Here is a 21,869-nt window from a genome sequence, read left to right as displayed (position 1 = left end):
TTTATTAATCATTCGCTCTACGAAAATCAACTCAAGTCAATATTCCTCACCAACGAATTAATACAGTACCGCTATGCATTACATGAAAGTCTAATTTTTCAATAATCGGAATAACCTATAAGCCGTTCATGTACAAAGCCACACATATAGATCAATTGTCTTCAGTCCTTGAGACCGAGTCATGTAATTATCAGTCGTATAGGCTAGAAATTTCAGGACCGCATGACCTTCGTCGTTATCTAATTATATACAATTAATCCATCGTGACATTTTTTTATACATACTAAGGGACTAAGTGACCTTGAAAAATATTTTAGTAACACCAAGAGGTTTTAAACTAGTAAATATTCAATCACTACATTTTGTACTACGCGCAATCAACGAAAAGGTAGCACCGCCAACGAAAAGGCAGCTCATTTATCATTGGCTCCAATATTCATTGGCTCCAATATTCATCGGCTCCAATATTCATCGCCTCCAATATTCATTGGCTACAATATTCATCGGCTCCAATATTCATCGACTCCAATATTCATTGGCTCCAATATTCATGGGCTCCAATATTCATTGGCTCCAATTACTCCAAATGCTCCAATACTCAACGGCTCAAATATTCATCGGCTCCAATATTCATCGGCTCCAATATTCATTGGCTACAATATTCATTGGCTCCATTATTCATTGGCTCCAATATTCATTGGCTCCAATATTCATCGGCTCCAATATTCATCGGCTCCAATATTCATCGGCTCCAATATTCATCGACTCCAATATTCATCGACTCCAATATTCATCGGCTACAATATTAATCGGCTCCAATATTCATCGGCTCCAATATTCATCGCCTCCAATATTCATTGACTCCAATATTCATCGGCTCCAATATTCATCGAATACAATATTCATTTGCTCCAATAGTCATGGGCTCCAATTGCTCCAAATGCTCTAATATTCATTGACTCCAATATTCATTGGCTCCAATATTCATTGGTTCCAATACTCATCGGCTCCAATATTCATTGGCTCCAATATTCATGGGCTCCAATATTCATTGGCTCCAATTGCTCCAAATGCTACAATATTCAACGGCTCTAATATTCATCGGCTCCAATATTCATCGGCTACAATATTTATTGGCTCCAATATTCATCGGCTCCAATATTTATCGGCTTCAATATTCATCAGGTCCAATATTCATCGGCTCCAATATTCATCGGCTCCAATATTCATCGGCTCCAATATTCATTGGCTCCAATATTCATGGGCTCCAATATTCATTGGCTCCAATATTCATTGACTCCAATATTCATGGACTCCAATATCAATTGGCTCCAATTGCTCCAAATGCCCCAATATTCATTGACTCCAATATTTATTGGTTCCAATATTCATCGGCTCCAATATTCATTGGCTACAATATTCATTGGCTCCATTATTCATTGGCTCCAATATTCATTGGCTCCAATATTCATTGGCTCCAATATTCATCGGCTCCAATATTCATCGGCTCCAATATTCATCGACTCCAATATTCATCGGCTACAATATTCATCGGCTCCAATATTCATCGGCTCCAATATTCATCGGCTCCAATATTCATCGGCTCCAATATTCATCGACTCCAATATTCATCGGCTCCAATATTCATCGGCTCCAATATTCATCGGCTCCAATATTCATCGACTCCAATATTCATTGGCTCCAATATTCATGGGCTCCAATATCAATTGGCTCCAATTGCTCCAAATGCTTCAATATTCATTGGCTCCAATACTCATTGGTTCCAATTGCTCCAAATGCTTCAATATTCATTGGCTCCATTAATTTGCTCGCTCCAATATTCATTGGCTCCAAAAGGCTCCAACAGTCTTTTGACTCCAACAGTCTTTTTGCTCCTATATTCATTGGCTTCTTTATTAATTGACTCCAATATTCGTTGGCTCCAATATTCATTGGATACATTATTCATTGTCTTCATCAGTCATTGACACCAACAGTCTTTTGGTTCCAAAAGTCTTTTGACTCCAAATATATTTGGCTATAATTCTTCGAGTCTAAGAGACTATGAGGCCACATGGCTACGAGTCTAAATTAATCTAGCTGGTTACAAGTTATACATGGCTCGTGAGGCTACAGAGCTACGAAACCTCTAGAAAACGAGTTTACGTGACTGTGTGGATACAGGAATACAAGTCTACATGACTACTTGACTACGAAGCTACGAAGCTACTCGTCTACAAGGCTCCAATTGTCACATCTGTCTTCGACGGAATTTTCTCTTTTGCTCCAACTGCACCATCAGCATTATTTTATAAGATTATAAGGCTACTTGCTTACGTAGCTTCAAGTCTACGAGGCTCTAATACATCATGGCTACGAGACTACGACTCATGAGGTTACGAGACTATGCGATTGCAAGTCTTCAAGGTTACGCGATCGCGAGGCTATAGGACTACGAAGCTTCCAGAACGCATGGTTACGAAACTTTATGTCTCTAACTGTCTACAATAGCACTATTCAGTGGTGAGAGTTAATTTATCTCATGCAAAATATCCTGTTTAAAGTAGTGTCGATTATTGTCATCAGATGACATCACGTGTTGCATGCAGGTAATTAATATTTATTTCTTTTATGCGGGATGCGGGATGCTCACTATCGATCGCAATAGAACGATGGCTTCGCTAGGCTCTATGGAAAAGGAATTTTGTTCTTCCAGTAAGTGTTTAACAGATTTCTCAAAGCATATTATTAATTTGACTGAGTAATGATATTTTTTTAAATTCCACCTGATAAAAATATTGCAAGTTTTGATATAGTAGCAGAAAGTAACGAATTAAATGTAACTCCAAATAAAATGTCATGTCTCATTAGACAAAAAAAAAATCCATGCAGAGAGTGGTTTCTCAGAATAGTCAGAAGCGCTTGAAGAAACCACAGGAATGATCGCAAAAACACGGGAAAAATTAACAAAATATTGACAAGAATAATCAGGAGCACACGGAGAAAACCACCATAATATTATCAATAATAATCGGAAAAACACGGAGAAAACCACCATAATATTGACAAGAATAATCGGAAGCACACGGAGAAAACCAACACAAGTTTTCTTTGATATCATAAAAATACAGAAAAAAAAATTTAATAAATAACAAAAAAAATTAATAAAAAATTTTAATTGACAAAATAAAATACAAAAATACATAAACAGATTCTGCTAGCTTGTGAACTTCTCATTGTTGAGCAAAGATATAGTTCTAGTACAAGCCAGAATTTTATGTATTTTTGTATTTTATTTTGTCATTTAAAATTTTTTATTAATTTTTTTTTGTTATTTATTAAATATTTTTTTCTGTATTTTTATGATATCAAAGAAAACTTGTGTTGGTTTTCTCCGTGTGCTTCCGATTATTCTTGTCAATATTATGGTGGTTTTCTCCGTGTTTTTCCGATTATTATTGATAATATTATGGTGGTTTTCTCCGTGTGCTCCTGATTATTCTTGTCAATATTTTGTTAATTTTTCCCGTGTTTTTGCGATCATTCCTGTGGTTTCTTCAAGCGCTTCTGACTATTCTGAGAAACCACTCTCTGCATGGATTTTTTTTTTTGTCTAATGAGACATGACATTTTATTTGGAGTTACATTTAATTTGTTACTTTCTGCTACTAAATCAAAACTTGCAATATTTTTATCAGGTGGAATTTAAAAAAAAATCATTACTCAGTCAAATTAATAATATGCTTTGAGAAATCTGTTAAACACTTACTGGAAGAACAAAATTCCTTTTCCATAGAGCCTAGCGAAGCCATCGTTCTATTGCGATCGATAGTGAGCATCCCGCATCCCGCATAAAAGAAATAAATATTAATTACCTGCATGCAACACGTGATGTCATCTGATGACAATAATCGACACTACTTTAAACAGGATATTTTGCATGAGATAAATTAACTCTCACCACTGAATAGTGCTATTGTAGACAGTTAGAGACATAAAGTTTCGTAACCATGCGTTCTGGAAGCTTCGTAGTCCTATAGCCTCGCGATCGCGTAACCTTGAAGACTTGCAATCGCATAGTCTCGTAACCTCATGAGTCGTAGTCTCGTAGCCATGATGTATTAGAGCCTCGTAGACTTGAAGCTACGTAAGCAAGTAGCCTTATAATCTTATAAAATAATGCTGATGGTGCAGTTGGAGCAAAAGAGAAAATTCCGTCGAAGACAGATGTGACAATTGGAGCCTTGTAGACGAGTAGCTTCGTAGCTTCGTAGTCAAGTAGTCATGTAGACTTGTATTCCTGTATCCACACAGTCACGTAAACTCGTTTTCTAGAGGTTTCGTAGCTCTGTAGCCTCACGAGCCATGTATAACTTGTAACCACCTAGATCATTTTAGACTCGTAGCCATGTGGCCTCATAGTCTCTTAGACTCGAAGAATTATAGCCAAATATATTTGGAGTCAAAAGACTTTTGGAACCAAAAGACTGTTGGTGTCAATGACTGATGAAGACAATGAATAATGTATCCAATGAATATTGGAGCCAACGAATATTGGAGTCAATTAATAATGAAGCCAATGAATATAGGAGCAAAAAGACTGTTGGAGTCAAAAGACTGTTGGAGCCTTTTGGAGCCAATAAATATTGGAGCGAGCAAATTAATGAAGCCAATGAATATTGAAGCATTTGGAGCAATTGGAGCCAATTGATATTGGAGCCCATGAATATTGGAGCCAATGAATATTGGAGTCGATGAATATTGGAGCCGATGAATATTGGAGCCGATGAATATTGGAGCCGATGAATATTGGAGTCGATGAATATTGAAGCCGATGAATATTGGAGCCGATGAATATTGGAGCCGATGAATATTGTAGCCGATGAATATTGGAGTCGATGAATATTGGAGCCGATGAATATTGGAGCCGATGAATATTGGAGCCAATGAATATTGGAGCCAATGAATAATGGAGCCAATGAATAATGGAGCCAATGAATATTGTAGCCAATGAATATTGGAGCCGATGAATATTTGAGCCGTTGAATATTGGAGCATTTGGAGCAATTGGAGCCAATGAATATTGGAGCCCATGAATATTGGAGCCAATGAATATTGGAGTCGATGAATATTGGAGCCGATGAATATTGTAGCCAATGAATATTGGAGGCGATGAATATTGGAGCCGATGAATATTGGAGCCAATGAATATTGGAGCCAATGATAAATGAGCTGCCTTTTCGTTGGCGGTGCTACCTTTTCGTTGATTGCGCGTAGTACAAAATGTAGTGATTGAATATTTACTAGTTTAAAACCTCTTGGTGTTACTAAAATATTTTTCAAGGTCGCTTAGTCCCTTAGTATGTATAAAAAAATGTCACGATGGATTAATTGTATATAATTAGATAACGACGAAGGTCATGCGGTCCTGAAATTTCTAGCCTATACGACTGATAATTACATGACTCGGTCTCAAGGACTGAAGACAATTGATCTATATGTGTGGCTTTGTACATGAACGGCTTATAGGTTATTCCGATTATTGAAAAATTAGACTTTCATGTAATGCATAGCGGTACTGTATTAATTCGTTGGTGAGGAATATTGACTTGAGTTGATTTTCGTAGAGCGAATGATTAATAAACTCTGTGAAAGGTAATGGAAAACAGAATCTAAAATTTATTTAATATTTAGTTACAACTGTCACTGGTCAAGAATCGAACCGTGGACAGGGATCCATCGATTCAATATGTAAATTAATGAGTGATTTTTTTGATGAATTTTGGAATTTTTCCCGCATTTCTAGCTAAATAATTACATGATTTCAAGATGGCGGGCACCTCGGTAATAATAAATGATTACTGCACTGTAACAGGTTACAATAAAACTAACATTTTGGTAAGACGAGTACACACAATATGGTTACCCCTCCAGCAGACGAAAACATGATGTTGGCAATGACCACTAGCATGTGGTAGCTCCTGGTAGCATGTACTGAACATAAAATGACGAATCCATGATGGGCGTCAAGGTCAAAGTCAAATTTCAAGGTCAAGGTCAAAGTTTAAGGTCAAGGTCAAAGTCCAAGGTCAAGGTCGAAGTCCAAGGTCAAGGTTAAAGTCCAAGGTCATGGTCAAAGTTCAAGGTCAAGGTCAAAGTTATGGTGAATGGAACATTACACTAACATGACTTCAGCACACTCTAGCAGACGAAAACAAGATGGTTCCCTCCAGCGGACAAAGACAAGATGGCGGACATGATGTCATACCAGCTGATGGTAAATACCTAGTTATTGGTGGTGGGTCAGTCTGTAGGTGGCTTCTGTGGAGGAAGGATCTGATTTTTTGTTTATTTTTTGCCCTCACCAGTTTCGAACCAAGGACGTACATCGATATAATCAAACAGAATTCAAATACATTAATTTTTTGATGAATTTTGGAATATATCCCGATTTTCTAACATAAAAATTACGGATTTCCAAGATGGCGTCTAAATTTCAAGATGGCTTTCATAACGATATTTGCAACATTAATAGGATCCAATATGGTGGTCGTAACGTAAAGTGTAAGAATGACATGGTACTCAACCAAGATGGCGGGTGTAACGAAATATTCAACATTTATATAATCCAAGATGGCGACCGTAACGATAACTGGAACAGTGGTTTTTAAGATTTTTATTATTTATTCGATTAAATAATTTTTTTAATGATTTTTAAAAATTTTCCCGATTTTCTAACATAAAAATTGCGGATTTTCATGATGGCGGGCGTAACGAAAATTGCAACATTTATATAATCCAAGATGGCGACCGTAACGATAAGTCCAACAGTGGTTTTTAAGATTTTTATTTAATTCGATTATTTAATTTTTTAATTATTTTTAAAAATTTTCCCGATCTTCTAACATAAAAATTGCGGATTTTCAAGATGGCGGGCGTAACGAAAATTGCAACGGTGACGTCATAATTCATGATGAGGCTTATCTGAGGCTGTAGACATGGATGCTTAAGCCTACATATGGAAATTTCTAGCTGCTGGGATTTTTACGGAATAAAACGGGGAATTTTCCCTCGAAACGGGAATTTTTCCCTCGAAAACGGGAAATTTTTTCTTAAAACGGGAAATTTTGAGTCATTTTGAGTCAATTTTGAGGAATTTTGAGTCAATTTTGAGGAATTTTGAGGAATTTTGAGTCCAAGATGGCCGCCGTGACGTCAGTTTGGTCGGTCATTGACCGGCTCCACGCTCCACAGCCTGAAGCCTGCCGCAGGAGCCCCCAATATATACTACTTCGTTGCATCCTGATGCATCGTGTTTCGGGTAACTAGAGCTGGCAATAGCTCCGACACCTCAGGCGAACAGTCATTTTTCTCCCGCAGGAGTCAGGCGAACTTTTCAGCGAGCCGATAGTTTTCCTCCAGTCGGATTGTAGGTAAGGTAGTGGGTGTTTGTAGTTTTTGCCATGTTTAGTTCAAAATTAGAACTACCACTATTCCTCTTTCTCTTCTGGCCAACGAAAAAAAAAAATTTTTTTTGTTATCATGAAGTCTAACGCTAATTCCTTTACTAAGTTTTTCTTATCACAGTTTAAAAAATATTCACTGTATTCTGGAAGCTGTTAAACAAACATTTGGCATAAGCTTTTATGTAGCTACGGTTTGCTTCGTTGATCAGAGTCTCTCCAACTTTAAAAATGACACCTACTCGATAGAGTAATACCTCCATAATTGTTTCGGGGTCTCATCCAATAATCACATCGCTGCTGCAATACACCTAACTTCAATTTCCACGATTATGACGCCTCGATGATAACGAGATCCTGACAAGTAAATTAATCATGATTGTTTGAACCATTTGGGAACACATCGAAAATATAAAATACTCATTGCTTTTGGACATTCCGGAAAAATAGGGAATTGTCAGGGGAATATATGTTATTATCAGATACTCCAAATTAATGCTTATTCCGTATCTCTTACTAATAAGCTATGCCATGCATATTGAATTTCGATTCCGTATTTGGTGTGTTGCAATGCTGGAGTGCCAATTACTTTTGAGCAGAGTAGCTAGAATTTTATGTCATTGAAATCTGAATTCCATCCGCGATAAATGTTTTGTCGGTGCATTACAGGGTCCGTTATTACGTCGTGACTTTTCCGGTGTTAGGGACAAGCTTAAAAATTATATTGTATTTTACACAAATTAAACACTACATGTTTAATAAGTGAATATTTTTAATGAAATACCCGAAAAAATCGGAGAAACGTTTTTTTCTAGATACCCGTAAACCGTAATACTATTAGGGTGGTATTCCAAGATGATCGGGTAGCGTAATGAATAAGCACTGCCTTGTTAGAATGCAGCCGTATTTCAGAATGTGTCCGAACAGAATCTCAGTAAGGTAACCGTTTTAACAAACGTTGCCCTGAGCGAGGCTAGAAAACTGGTTACAACGCATTCTAGCGGACGTTTTACATCCAAAGATAAAAAAAAAAATTACGGCAAAAATACTATAGTTAGCAGCACCATTGCATGAAAAGTATACCGCCTTTCGTATTTTCTCAAGTACTTTTTTTTAAGTAGGTAGCGATTATTTCGTATGACCATTAGTGTACAAAATGTAATTCAGGATAGCTTCGCTATCATGAAGCTTCATTTGGCACACCAACACGCCATGTATGCCCCCCGGATGAACACGAACGTGACTACGTATGCGAGAGTCCGGGTCACCGAGAATGTGAGCTCTGCGCAGGTGGGAGACGGAAAGTACACCCTGAAAGCAAGGGACTGGCTGTGCATGCACACGTGTAGCACCTGGACCTCGTGTGGACGAAAGGGTCGGGCGCGCTGCGCCCAGTGGCGTAGCTAAGGTGACTGGCGCCCCTGGCCAGAATCGAAAATGGGGTCCCCTCTTGGATTAAAGAAAGGAGGTGGGAAGGTTCAGTAATGCGAAACCGTCGCATCGGGGACACCCCCCCCCCCTTATTTTTCCTGCTAAGGCGCCCCTGGCGGAGGCCAGCCCTTCATCCTAATTTTTATCTTCTTTTAGTGACATCGGTTGTTTTTTAGGCCAGATAATTAAAAAAAAATATTTGTTATACATAATATGTTTTATGGTTTTTAATTATAACAAATGTTAAGACCGAGCCATGTAACTTTTTTAAAGTTAAAATTGTAAAGCAACACATGATGCGTTTACGAACACTGACCACCACATGAAGTTGTTTTAACAGTTAACAGAACCGCAGTGGCAAAACGATACTACGAACTGTGAAATTTGAGCATATTAATAATACGGAATACTTCTATAGCCTAAGATGTAATATTAAAAAAAAAAAACCTTTTTCTTTTCTTTAATGTGTGTTCTGATGAAGCTGGTTTGCTCGCTACGCCACTGGCTTGCCGCAGGTGTGCTGGTTGCTGGCGGCGCTGAGCGGGGCGCTGGCTCTGCCGCCTGGCAGGCAGCAGCAGCCGCGGAGGAACCACCGGGGCGCGCCCACTCGCCGGGCCCACCCGCCGCCGCCGCCGCAGCGGCCCGCCAGGTCCTCGCTGGTGTACGCCTTGGCGCCGCCCCCGCAGCATGGCTTCCAGCATGCCGACGCGCCGACCTTCACCTTCACCCAAGGTGAGCCGGGGAGACCCCGACCCCGACAACGCCCGGTCCTCGGAAGTGGGTCGCGCGGAGACTTGTTTGCTGCGGTCACACCTCAGCTCTCGGCGTACGGCGGCGTTTCGGTGGGGGAGCGACTGAAGTCGAGGAACGTAAATGTGTTAACTAACACGGTGCTGCCATCTGTGGCGGGTGGTGCGAACCAAAGTTCATAAAATAAATAAAAAAATTGGTTGTCTGTAAATTCGGTTTACGGACATTGATGAAATAATTGCATACTTTTATGAATAAAATTGAATCGTTTTTATTGAATTATCACTATTTTGTTTATTACTTTAACGAAGAGATAACTTTTATACATGTTTACTATTTAACTTCTTTCAATCTGTGTTATTCTGTCAAGGATAGGACGATGATAGGAAAAGTAGGAAACGAATGGGAGTGTTTCAAGTTTAATGTGCCTCGAAAAAGTCAAATCGATGGTTGTTCCAATCGAGTGGAAGAGAGATAGATGCTGTGCAAGCATACAATGAGCGTAACGGGACAATGTGCATTACGGGACACTTTTTCGTGCGTACAGCCGGCGTTAATCGATTTATTAGACGTTGTCACGTCAAAAAATGGATTATTTATAGTATTAGCGGTTTTATTAATTTTTAACAAGATTGATAGTTTATTTTTTAATAAAATTCACTGCTCCAGCAGCGAATTCGAGCTAGAAGAGCTTAAAGTAGGTGTTAATTCGCCTTCATAAATGTAGTTTGAAAACATAATTTGCGTGTATTCACCAAGCGTGAATTCTAGGTTAAATTTTTTGTCGCGAGTTTCGTAATATAAGTGTATTTGCAACATAAGAACACTTTAATTTGCTCGTTACCGATGTTAGATGTTTACACATCACTGGCGAATACTGAAAGACTTCTTCGTATCTTTTTTGGACATACGTAATTTCTGTGTGCAAAGTATGTCATGATATAAATTTCACTAAAGGACAAACAATATATGAATACGCAAAACACACAGAAAAAAGCCAAAATCAGCCAATGTCCTTATTACATGAGACATTTATCCCGTAAATTTATCGCGATAGCTCTTTTGCAGTTTATGTTTGGTCTTAGATTTTATCAATACGCAAAGTTTTTATATATAATCCTGAAGCGGTAAAACATCATGAGTGTTTTTATAATTATGATCATTTGCACGACCTTTTACAACTAGAAAATAACGACCAGTAAATATTTTGTGGTGAAATTTGTGGCCCAAAAACAAATTTAAGAGAGCAATCAAATTAGATTAACAGGAAAATATTCTACTATTATTAATGATAAGACAATTAAATAAACAATTCGGCTTGTGAAACTATGAACCTTATCTAAGTAGGAGAAATCCTGATCATATCTCCCCCCCCCCCCCTTCGTAATATAATATTAAAGCGTAGTCTTAAAACAAACCAGCTTCATCAGAACACAAATTAAAGTATATCTTAGGCTATAGAAGTATTTTGTATTATAAATATCCTCAAATTTCACAGTTTGTAGTATCGTTTTGCCACTGTGGTTCTGTTAACTGTGAAAAAAACTTCATGTGGTGGTCAGTGTTCGTAAATACATCATGTGTTGCTTTACAATTTTAACTTCAAACAAGTTACATGACACGGTCTTAAAATTTGTTTCAGTTAAAAACCATAAAACAATTATGTATTACAACTATTTATTTAATTATCTCGCCTAAAAAAACAACCGATGTCACTAAAGGAAAAATAAAAAATTAGGATGAACGAAGTCAGTCAGGCAAGTGGTATCGTCAAAATTATTGATAAGGAAGCACTTACGTTGAAATTGGGACACGTAACAAACATATTGTTGCCTGTACTTACAAAGTAGTAGGCCTATGTGAACCGATAAGCCTCTGTCATGTTTGCGTGCTCTGACTTTAATAAGTGTGGCCTTTAAGTGTTATCGTTGGAACGTGTGTAAGGAAGTTCATTGCAGACAACATAGGTAGCGTAGACAATCAAATCATATGTTTTAATACATAAACTTTAAAGTATCGCATTAATGTATGCCAATGCGATATGTCTTGAAAGCAGGCACCCAAGTGAACTGCATGTGTCTTTTAGTTTGAAAAAAGGTTGTCAATACGTTCAACATTTTACTGTTTTAAAACGTATTTTAACATTTCATATGTAGGAAAACCTCTTGCAATAATGATTCACATCACACGGTTTTGCTCTTGTTATAACAAAAGCTTTGCAAATCTAATGGAGACACTGGCGAGACATATATTGGAGAATATTATGAAGTTTATTTTTTTATTGACGTAAAATACAAGGTTATGTGACATTTATTTTCTGTGCCACATTTCATTTGACATGACCGGTTAAATGTAATTATTATTCTTTTACCTATATAATATTTAAAAATTATTCTTTCATAGCGTTATTCCTTAGGGTGCAGTTAATTCTGAATCTGGATAAAAATTTACTCAGATAATATTTATATATTTAATGACATTACACAAAGTATTTATTAACGAGATCCAGTCCTGTTGAACCGTACAAAGTAATTAAAATCTCTCGCTCACTCCTTGTAGTTACATTATTGACAATGCACTTGAAATCCACATGCTGCCCACCTGTCAGGGTACAAAGCTCAGCAACAGATAACTTCACGGGCAGCGCACAAAAGTCAATATTCGCATAGTGCATTTTGAAAACCATGGCATTATGAAAGGCGTGGCTAAAACCATCCAAGAAATTCTCAGAAGTGTCTATACTATGCGCACGTTGCGATGTTATCAATGTGTATGGCTACCATCAAACCACGCACAAAATGTCCTTATTTTTAGCTGACAACTACAAAATAACAGCATTGATATAGACTGTTGTCTTTGAATTCTCTTAATTTCTTCTAGAAAGTTACAGGAAATGTTCCATAAAACTGAAAACAAGAACAGGGGGGGGGGGAGCTTAGCTATGCAGCAACTCCAGATTGCAAGCTCTCACAGCTAACTCAAATTCTTGATTCCTTCACAATTTTACAAGAAGAGCCGGATGCAGGCTCCAGTCCTGTTCTGAAAGTGTCGAAAGCATGAACTGTAGCTACTAAAATGAGCAGTTATAGTTTTATAAACGTGGGACCATTGACCAAACAGAACAAATCAGAATTCAAAACATAGACTCTTTAAAGAAAAAATCGTAAATCGCTTGCACAAATCTCTTGAATATGATGAGCAGCATACAGGTCCAGAACCGGAAATATCTTTAAAAGTGCATTACAATATTGAGACTGGTGAAAAGTCCGTGCGAATTTGCAAGCTTTTATTTAACATAAAAATAAATACCTCAGTAAAAGTCTGAACATATAAATAACATAGGAAAAGATTAATTTAGATTACAAATATTTAACCCAACCAATTTATAAGCTAGAATAAATATTCGCACAATACAAGTTAAGGCAAGTAAGCCCTTACAATGAGTGTTATAACTTGTACATTCTTTACGACCCAAAAAAATAGAATTATAAATTGACCACTATAATAGTACAACGAATAAGTCCAATTAACACGCGTGCCAAAGCTACAATTGTACACGTTCACGTACTTAACAACTACACTTTTACATAAGCTACACATAAACAGAGCGTCTCCGGGTTAAAACAATACCATGACTAAATATTAGAAAGTCTACTGTCAAATACTTGCATTACATTTAGGTAACATAGAGGAATTACATTTCTTGCAAGAGTGCGAACGCCGCAACGTGTAACATGGGCCTCTAATTACATTTTAAACCTTGCTTACAAATGAACCCTATTTTTTCTCCGAACCCGCTAGCGTGACACAAAATATGCATCGGCGAAAATTCATCTTAATGTCCTACGAAGGCTTACAAGCAAGGAAAGTAATACGAGAGCAAAGCAAAAATTTACAGTGAAGTTAAGGCACACATAGATTAACGTGACAAGATTAGTTACACTAAGCATTGCATGCCCACGAATACTCGCGTATGAAATCAGTGACCACGCCAATGAACCAATTGTGAAGCCAAAAATTACATTCTCGCATTACGAGTTCTAACTAGTCCACACTCTCTCATCAAACTAGATGAACACATAACCGAAATCATGAAACAAACTTAATTATTGAAAAGCTTAACGCCGAACGTAATTTTGACCGGCGGGGCCGAAAGGAAGTTTAGGAAATGGAAAATTTCTGCTAAGTTAGGAGACGACTTACATCTGGCACGCCGCCCTCATGCGAAGACCCAGCAAAACTAAATTAACTTAGCAGACGTACGTGTTGCCAGCTTGGAGGCAAGACAGCGGAGAAGGCTCGACACTCGTAAAAGCCATAAGTTGGTACAAAACGACTACTGCGCAGGCTCAGGGGAAAACAAAGTAGTGGAAAAGTTTTGGGAATAGTCTCTCTTCGCGGGCAAGCTCCTGGAGGCAAGGCGCGCGTTTCAAATGTCCGTCGCCGGCGACCCCGACGCCGGCTCTAACCATATTGTTTGTATGGCTTTATTTAATGTGTGTATACTCTCAAGCAAGACAATACTGAGAACATGTGGTGGAAAGTTCAGTGGCTTGGAAGTTAATGTCGTTACACGCGATGGTTCTATCTCAGTTGAAATAGCATTTCATTTTAATTTATGAGCCTCGAAGCATCTAATATCAGTAAGTATGATCGAAGTTACACTAGGGGTGAATCAGTAAGAAGATCAGTATGTATGATCGAAGTTACACCAAGGGTGTATCGGTATCGAAGATAAGTATGTATGATCGAAGTTACACCAGGAGTGCATCAGTATCGAATATCAGTATGCATGATCGAAGTTACACCAGTGGTGTATCAGTATCGAAGATAAGTATGTATGGTCGAAGTTACACCAGTGGTGTATCAGTATCGAAGATCAGTCAGTATGTATGATCGAAGTTACACCAGGGGTGAATAAGTAAGAAGATAAGTATGTATGATCGAAGTTACACCAGGGGTGCATTAGTATCGAATATCAGTATGCATGATCGAAGTTACACCAGTGGTGTATCAGTATTGAAGATAAGTATGTTTGATCGAATTTACACCAGGGGTGCATCAGTATTGAAGATAAGTATGTATGATCGAAGGAACACCAGTGTGGTATCAGTATCGAATATCAGTATGCATGATCGAAGTTACACCAGTGGTGTATCAGTATCGAAGATTAGTATGTATAATAGAAGTTACACGAGGGGTGTATCAGTATCGAATATCAGTATGTATAATCTAAATTACACCAAGGGTGTATTGGTATCGACGATTAGTACGATATTTGAATGCGCATAGTTCAAACTACCATTTACATACTTGTAAACCGTAAATTACTAACTCTTAATTTTAAATATTTAACGCCTTTTAAAACGTTTTGATGCGGACCTTTCATCCTAAGACGTTTTTATAATATTACCTTCAGATAAAAATAGGTACTCTGTTTCGGCCTTTTTCGTCATTTAATTCTTTCCTGAAAACTGAGACGACAATATGTCTGGTTCTGCGTGACTTCTTTGAACATAACCGTTTCGGTATCTCGGGCTTGTGCGCATTCAATCGGTTGCAATATGGACGTCAAATCTAGAATAATCCTTACTAATATTATAAATGCGAATGCGAAGTTGTTTGTTTGTTTGTTTTTTGTTACGCTTTCACGCTGAAACTACTCAACCGATTATCATAAATATTTGTGCACATATTTTCAAGGGTATAGTAAAGGACATAGGACACAGGACACTTTATATATATAAAAAAAATATTATTTTCCGAAGGGAAAACCAATTGATATTGGTATGTAAGATCGTCCGACTGAGAGTGGGAGTAGTTTTAATGAAATTTAACGTCATTTGGCGTTTCAATAATTAGATTAAATAATTCGCCAATCTAATACTGTAATACCGGCGGTCAATTCACTATTCAGTTAGCATCTGCTTCCACTTTTATTTTTATTTTTCTGGTACCACCAAGCAATACTTAAACTTTTTTTTAATTTTTGAGGTTAGGGGTCTGTTCATTTTCTTGTTGTTTGGACGTTTATGCTGAAGGTTGTATTTTTCTTTCAAAAGAATCTTGTAATTTAGTAAAAAATTATTTGGATCTTATTAATCAAGTTTTCCCGGACTTGCAACAAAATCTGAATGGCTATCAGTGGTTGTGCCAAAGAGCAATATTGGCACCAAAAATGATAACATTAATAAAATCAACACTTATATTTTAAAAGAGGAGCAGGAGGTAATGAAGGAGTATATGTCAATAGATACAATCATATATACAGAACAAAGCACTTCATATCCTGCGATAATTTTTTTAATCACTTGAACTTTCGAGTGTACCCTCACATAAACTTCAAATGAAACTATATGTACAAGTTATGCTTATGCGAAATGTAGATGCTCCTCGACTATGTAATGGAACGAGACTTTGGATCACACAATTGGGGTAGAATATACTTATGCCAATATTTTAACAGGTGTCGGTAAAGGGGAAAGTGTTATCATACCTCGAATTACAATTATCCCCACTGATCTACCATTCCAATTCAAAAGAGTTCAGTTTCCCATCAGGCTTAGTTCTGATGTTGCCATCAACAAAGCGCAAGGGCAAACATTGCAGGTAGCAGGGGTGCATTTGGAAAAGCCATGCATTTCCCATGGCCAACTATATGTAGCCTGTTCGCGTTTGTCCAATGCCCTAAATATACACATATTTTCACCGGACAGAAAAAAACATAAATAACACAGTATACAGGAGCACCCTAGAATATCACTCTGATTTAAGCTCTTTTAAAGAAAAATTATTTTATTATAAGTTAATGCTATGAACTTTTAAAATGTTAGTATTTAAAATTATTTATTTTTTTGTAATAGTGAAACATATTTCAATAAAGCATTTTCCCCCAGTTTTTTAAGCTTAATTGTATGTGAGAATTTTTAAATACTGATGACCCCAATCACGCAATTAAAATAACCAATTACCATAGTGTTTTATTTCTTTGCAATGATCTTTGAATATTATTTAAGGACATCAACGCGAGTGAAGCCGTAGGTTAAAGCTAGTATTTTTATAAGGTGATATAGACTATGACCACATTTTCATTTTTTCGGTATTCATCCTTGATAATATTTGTTAATAGAACGTGTCTTGTGTCGGTAGACAACGGTATAGGTGTTGGCTCAGTGGTGTCGGTGGTGTCGACCTCCGTAGCGCAGCCAAACGCACGCCGGCCAGGGATTCTGGGTTGGAGTCCCGGGTAAGACATGGTGTGAATCAGTGTCCAACTTTTATCACAAGTACATAAAAGTGTATGTACACCTGTCAAAATGTCAATTAACAAGTCATGAAGGGCGGAATTGCCGTCTCGTTGTTGATTAAAAAAATTAACCAATGAACCAAACATAAAAAAAAATAGTGGTTAGAGTTTTTGGCTCGTGAGCCAAAAATCCGAGGTTCGAGTCTCGCCTGGGTTGGTGGATATTCAACTCGTGGGGGAAAATACCCTTGCCGGATCCGGGACTTTGTGTTCTGTAGTTCCCCCCCCCCCCCCCCAACCACCACCACCACACTGAGCAAGCGAGTGGCTGAGCATTGCGGAATCATCTTGACACGAAAAGTAAATACCAGGTTCAGGCGGCATCCACCACCGCGGTGTTAGATAAAGTGCCTGTGACTAGAAGACTGAGACATATTTTGAATTGTTTGATTCAGAACCGTGATTAAACTGTCCCAAGCTTGACAGAGTTACTACTCTCCCCGGGAGAGCCGTGACGTCGCAGCTGCCCGGTTGCGGTCGGGAAGGCGCGAGATGACTCTGTCGAACGAGGCGACACACTTGGGGCGCCCGTCAGCTGTCGGCTCCGGCCGCGGCAGGTGGCTCGCTTTCTCGGCGTCGCGTCGCTCGCGGACGCCGCGCCGCGCCGGGAGAAACCCCTGGCCGGTCCGGAGGAGAAACCGTCGGCCGGCGACACGTGCGGGAAACTGGCCGTCGCGTCCCGCCGACGAAACCACTGCATCTTTCTTTTTATTCTCTTCGGATGTTCTCGAAGTATATTTCTTCCGCCCGTCGCTTCCTGCTTTAGTTTGGAGGTCTCACACGCCATGTTGTTTTGACGTGACAACGTCTAATAAATCGATGAACGCCGGCTGCTCGCACGAAAGTGTCCCGTTACGCACATTGTCGCATTATGATTTGTCCCGTTACACTCATTGTACACTTGCGCCGCATCTATCTCTCTTCCACACGATTGGAACAACCATCGATTTGCCCTTTTCGAGGCACATTAAACTTGAAACACTCCCATTCGTTTCCTACTTTTCCTATCGTCATCCTGTCCTTAATTAACAGAATAACACATGTTGGAAGAAGTTAAATAGCAAACATGTATAAAAGTTATAGTTAAAATAATCTGTTCGTTAAAGTAATAAACGTATTTGAATTAATGAGTGCAAATAAACGTAAATTTATCAATTAAACTGTAGATTTCATTTCACTCCTTCTTTGCATCCATACAAAATAGTGATGATTCAATAAAAATGATTCAATTTTATTCATAAAAGTATGCAATAATTTCATCAATGTTTTGTTAAACTATCGTCCGTAAACCGACTTTACAGACAATCAATTTTATTATGTGCAAACATCTTATCTCTTTTTACCACATTTGGCAGGAGTGAACGAGTTTGGATTCAAGCCCATTCACGAAATTTATCCGCGAATTTTTTTTCTGGTCTCTGCTGATTTGGGTAAAAGTATCTATTAGAAAGTATCGAGTAGAAAAGTATCAGGATCGAAAGAAAACTACTCGATACCAAAATATATCGATAATTTTTCCGTGCCCCTAGTGGAGACCCCATCATTAGAAAACTGCAAATTAATTCTTTTTTTTCCCTCTTGTTGTCAGTTGGACTCCGTAAGCGTTTTCGTAACCAAGTCTTAAGTCATATGATTATTTGCTGCTGTCGCATGTTACCTCTACTCCGGGTCGCACGTGATTCTGAAAATGGAACGGAAGTCGATTAAAATGAAATGTGTCACAAAAATGGCGGGCCCACGTCTGACGAATTAAACCCGTATACATACACTTTCGTTAACATTAGGGCACATACCAAACGTATTGGTGTGTTAAATGAAATATTATTGTAAAATATACCCCGGAATATATCTGGTAAACTAAAATGGGGATAATGAAAAGTTATCCTAAGTTTTAAAATACTATAAAATCTGGCATTATAATGATTATAATACATATTCTCTTTGACTAGGTAATCGGGATTGGTAGCACAGCGACAGGGCGCGCTTGTTAATCTCGAGGGACGTGGTTCGAATCTTGTCACTGTGAAATGTGTTTTACTTAATTTATAAACATACTACAGTAATATTATATTAAATAATGTTCAATTAGGTCAGTGAGGTTAAGGTTTGCTTGTAGATTGACTTCAGTCGTTTGAGTAAAAACCAATATACAAACATGTACTTAGTGTTACAACATGCGTTTTAATATGATTCAGGTTAATATTTCAGTATTGATACATAAGTATAACGTCTAATGTGTGCGAAAACTTGAAAGTATTAACTTTTTAATGCATTTTAACAATATGGATAGTATTTCAATAAAATTCATTTTTGAAAATTTTATTTGCAACATGAACAGCACGAGAAGACGAGTTTGCGCGTTACCGAGGTTCAAAGTGTACACATCACTGGCGATTACTCAAAGACTAGCTCACTTTTATTCTTGTCGTTATAAATATTCAAAGTCTATGTAAATTAACACTATACCTTTCTTGCATTTGTTATTCTGTCACAAATATTTTATAAAGATATAGGCAGTTAGTGTAATATAAACAATGTAAAAAAGTCGCGCAGGTTTTTTGTAATTATTATCATTTACGCAAATTTTCATACCCATTAAATTACACTTGGTAAATATATCTTGAAAATAATTTTGACCGAGCACCATATGCAAGAGGAGTATAGTGTTTTATTTACAGAAATAGCCTTTAACTAACAGTAATGACGAGAAAATTAAAAATGAATATAATTTTTGAGACCCCACCTTAAGCAGGGTGAACACGTAGCTAAATCATATTATACCCACGGATATTAATTTACGCGAAACTTCTTTAATAACTGGTAGGTCAAGTCGTGGTAATGACTAATGTGAGCGTAACAAAAAGTGGAACATTTAAGAGTGGGGTGTTTGATGGTGGAGAGTAAGAATGTGAGGGAGAATAACGACTGAAGTAGAATCAGATTCTTGCAGGTTTTTCGATGCATTTATTTTACGATTATTAACCTCATTTTTCAAACTAAGTATATTGTTTAGTTTTATCATCGAAATGAATTATTGAATAATTTATTTTATCGTTTAGTGTCGTGGTGGCTTCTCACTTACTTCAGTATAATATGTGGTTGATTTGAGGTTATTTCATTAAGCATAAAATATTATCTTAATTTTTTTATATCTTGGTTAACTTGTCAGCTTTGATTTATGACTTTCCCTTTAAAAATAAATAAAGAAACCCATGCTGATTTGACTACTAGTATCAACGTACGGCACTGAAAATAAAAGTAACATTGTATTAAAACCAAGGTATTTGTGCGTGTTTTAAATGTCTACCATAAATTACATCTATCTAAAACAATATAAAGAACGGTAAAGCTTGGTTGTGGAGTAGTTGGTTGTAGTTCTTTAGTTTCCTTAATTTTCCGTGTACATTTGCCATTACAGCTAATTGCGTATGAACGTGGCATAATAATATTCTGTACTCACTTTAATCTTTAATTATTAAGGAAACAATACAAAAGTGTAACAACAGTGCTGATTTATATTCTAGTTTCCATTAAAAAATACAGGATAAAATAAACTAATTTTTATAATTATCTCATTTGGAACTTGTAACCCTTCTTCCTCCTTAATTGGAAGAGGGGTTGCGTCCCCGACTCACTCTGGGCGCGAAGGGAAAAAATAAATATTAAAACCAGGCATAAAAAGCTAAACAATATAAATTCCCCACACCACTGCCCAGGGGTCAGGCCAAAAAATTCAAAGGATATAATAGTAGAGTAACCATTAAACAAACAAGAGGCAAGACTTTGGACGTATGTTATTAAAAAATAGAAATTTGCAAAAATAATTTTTACTATACATAACCATACAAGCTTAGTTACAAAAGCTGACGTTAATAATGGCAGCATCTTATCCCCATTTGCGATACTAACAATAACCTTTAAAAAATCGTAAAAATATAAATACTGATAACAACAAGTATAAAAATATATAAGGGCGTGAGGCGTGGCCACTATAAAATATCAAAATATACTGACTGCCCTAATACCAAAAATCAAACAAGACAATCAATATAAATATATAAAAAATTCTACAATAATAAAACTGAAGTACAAAAAATTTATTTAAATAAAGTTCTTAAACTCTCAATCAACGGTTTAGTCTTTCTTCAGATGTTCGTTGCTAAAGACTTGCCAAAAAAACAAAGTTAATATCCTAGGCGTGCGCTGGCTTCCTGACCTTCCTCACCAACTCCAGAGTCTAATGCCACGCCGGGCCATAGGTACGAATTCACAAAGGCGTGAACGATGACCAAAAAAAAAATTATCTTATTTTTTTAAGGGAAATGTAGCAAAAACTCTTCACGTAACATAACCATGTTACCACAGAAGTATTTGTCATCAGCTTCAAACAAAGTCTTACTTCTTTATTAACTTGCCAATGATTTTATAAAAAACGTAGAATGGCCGCACCAACCAACATCAGGCTGCGCATGTAGTCCAATACCGATCGCATACATTTAATAATACTGCACAAGCTGATATATTAGCTAAATGCCAACTTTACGTATGCAAATTCCGATGACAAAGTCTCAAAAACAAATTGCAAAATGTTCGTTTCTTCCAAACTTATACTTTTATTGCAACTACAGGCAAACGGGCGACCTTTTTTAAAAAATCCCACACTGGAACAACGTGTGAAACAAATGGGCCTCTTCACCAAACTGGCCAATAAAAGTTCCGTCCAAATAAAAATTTAGTATGGGAAAATACACAGTTCACTAGGTTTGCCAAAAACCAGTGCAGCACCACGAGGGTAAAAATCAAAATTGCGGCCTCTCTTTACCTTGATAAGTTCAGTATCACAGGGCAATCCATTGCCCTGTCACCCAGCGTGGAGCCTCCATCCCAATACTCTTCGTCGCCCGTTGCCGTCCGGCACA

Source organism: Bacillus rossius, chromosome 1 (assembly GCF_032445375.1).
Source record: "Bacillus rossius redtenbacheri isolate Brsri chromosome 1, Brsri_v3, whole genome shotgun sequence".
NCBI lineage: Eukaryota > Metazoa > Arthropoda > Insecta > Phasmatodea > Bacillidae > Bacillus > Bacillus rossius.
The sequence above is the reverse complement of the archived record's forward strand: the minus strand, read 5'-3'. Positions refer to the sequence as shown.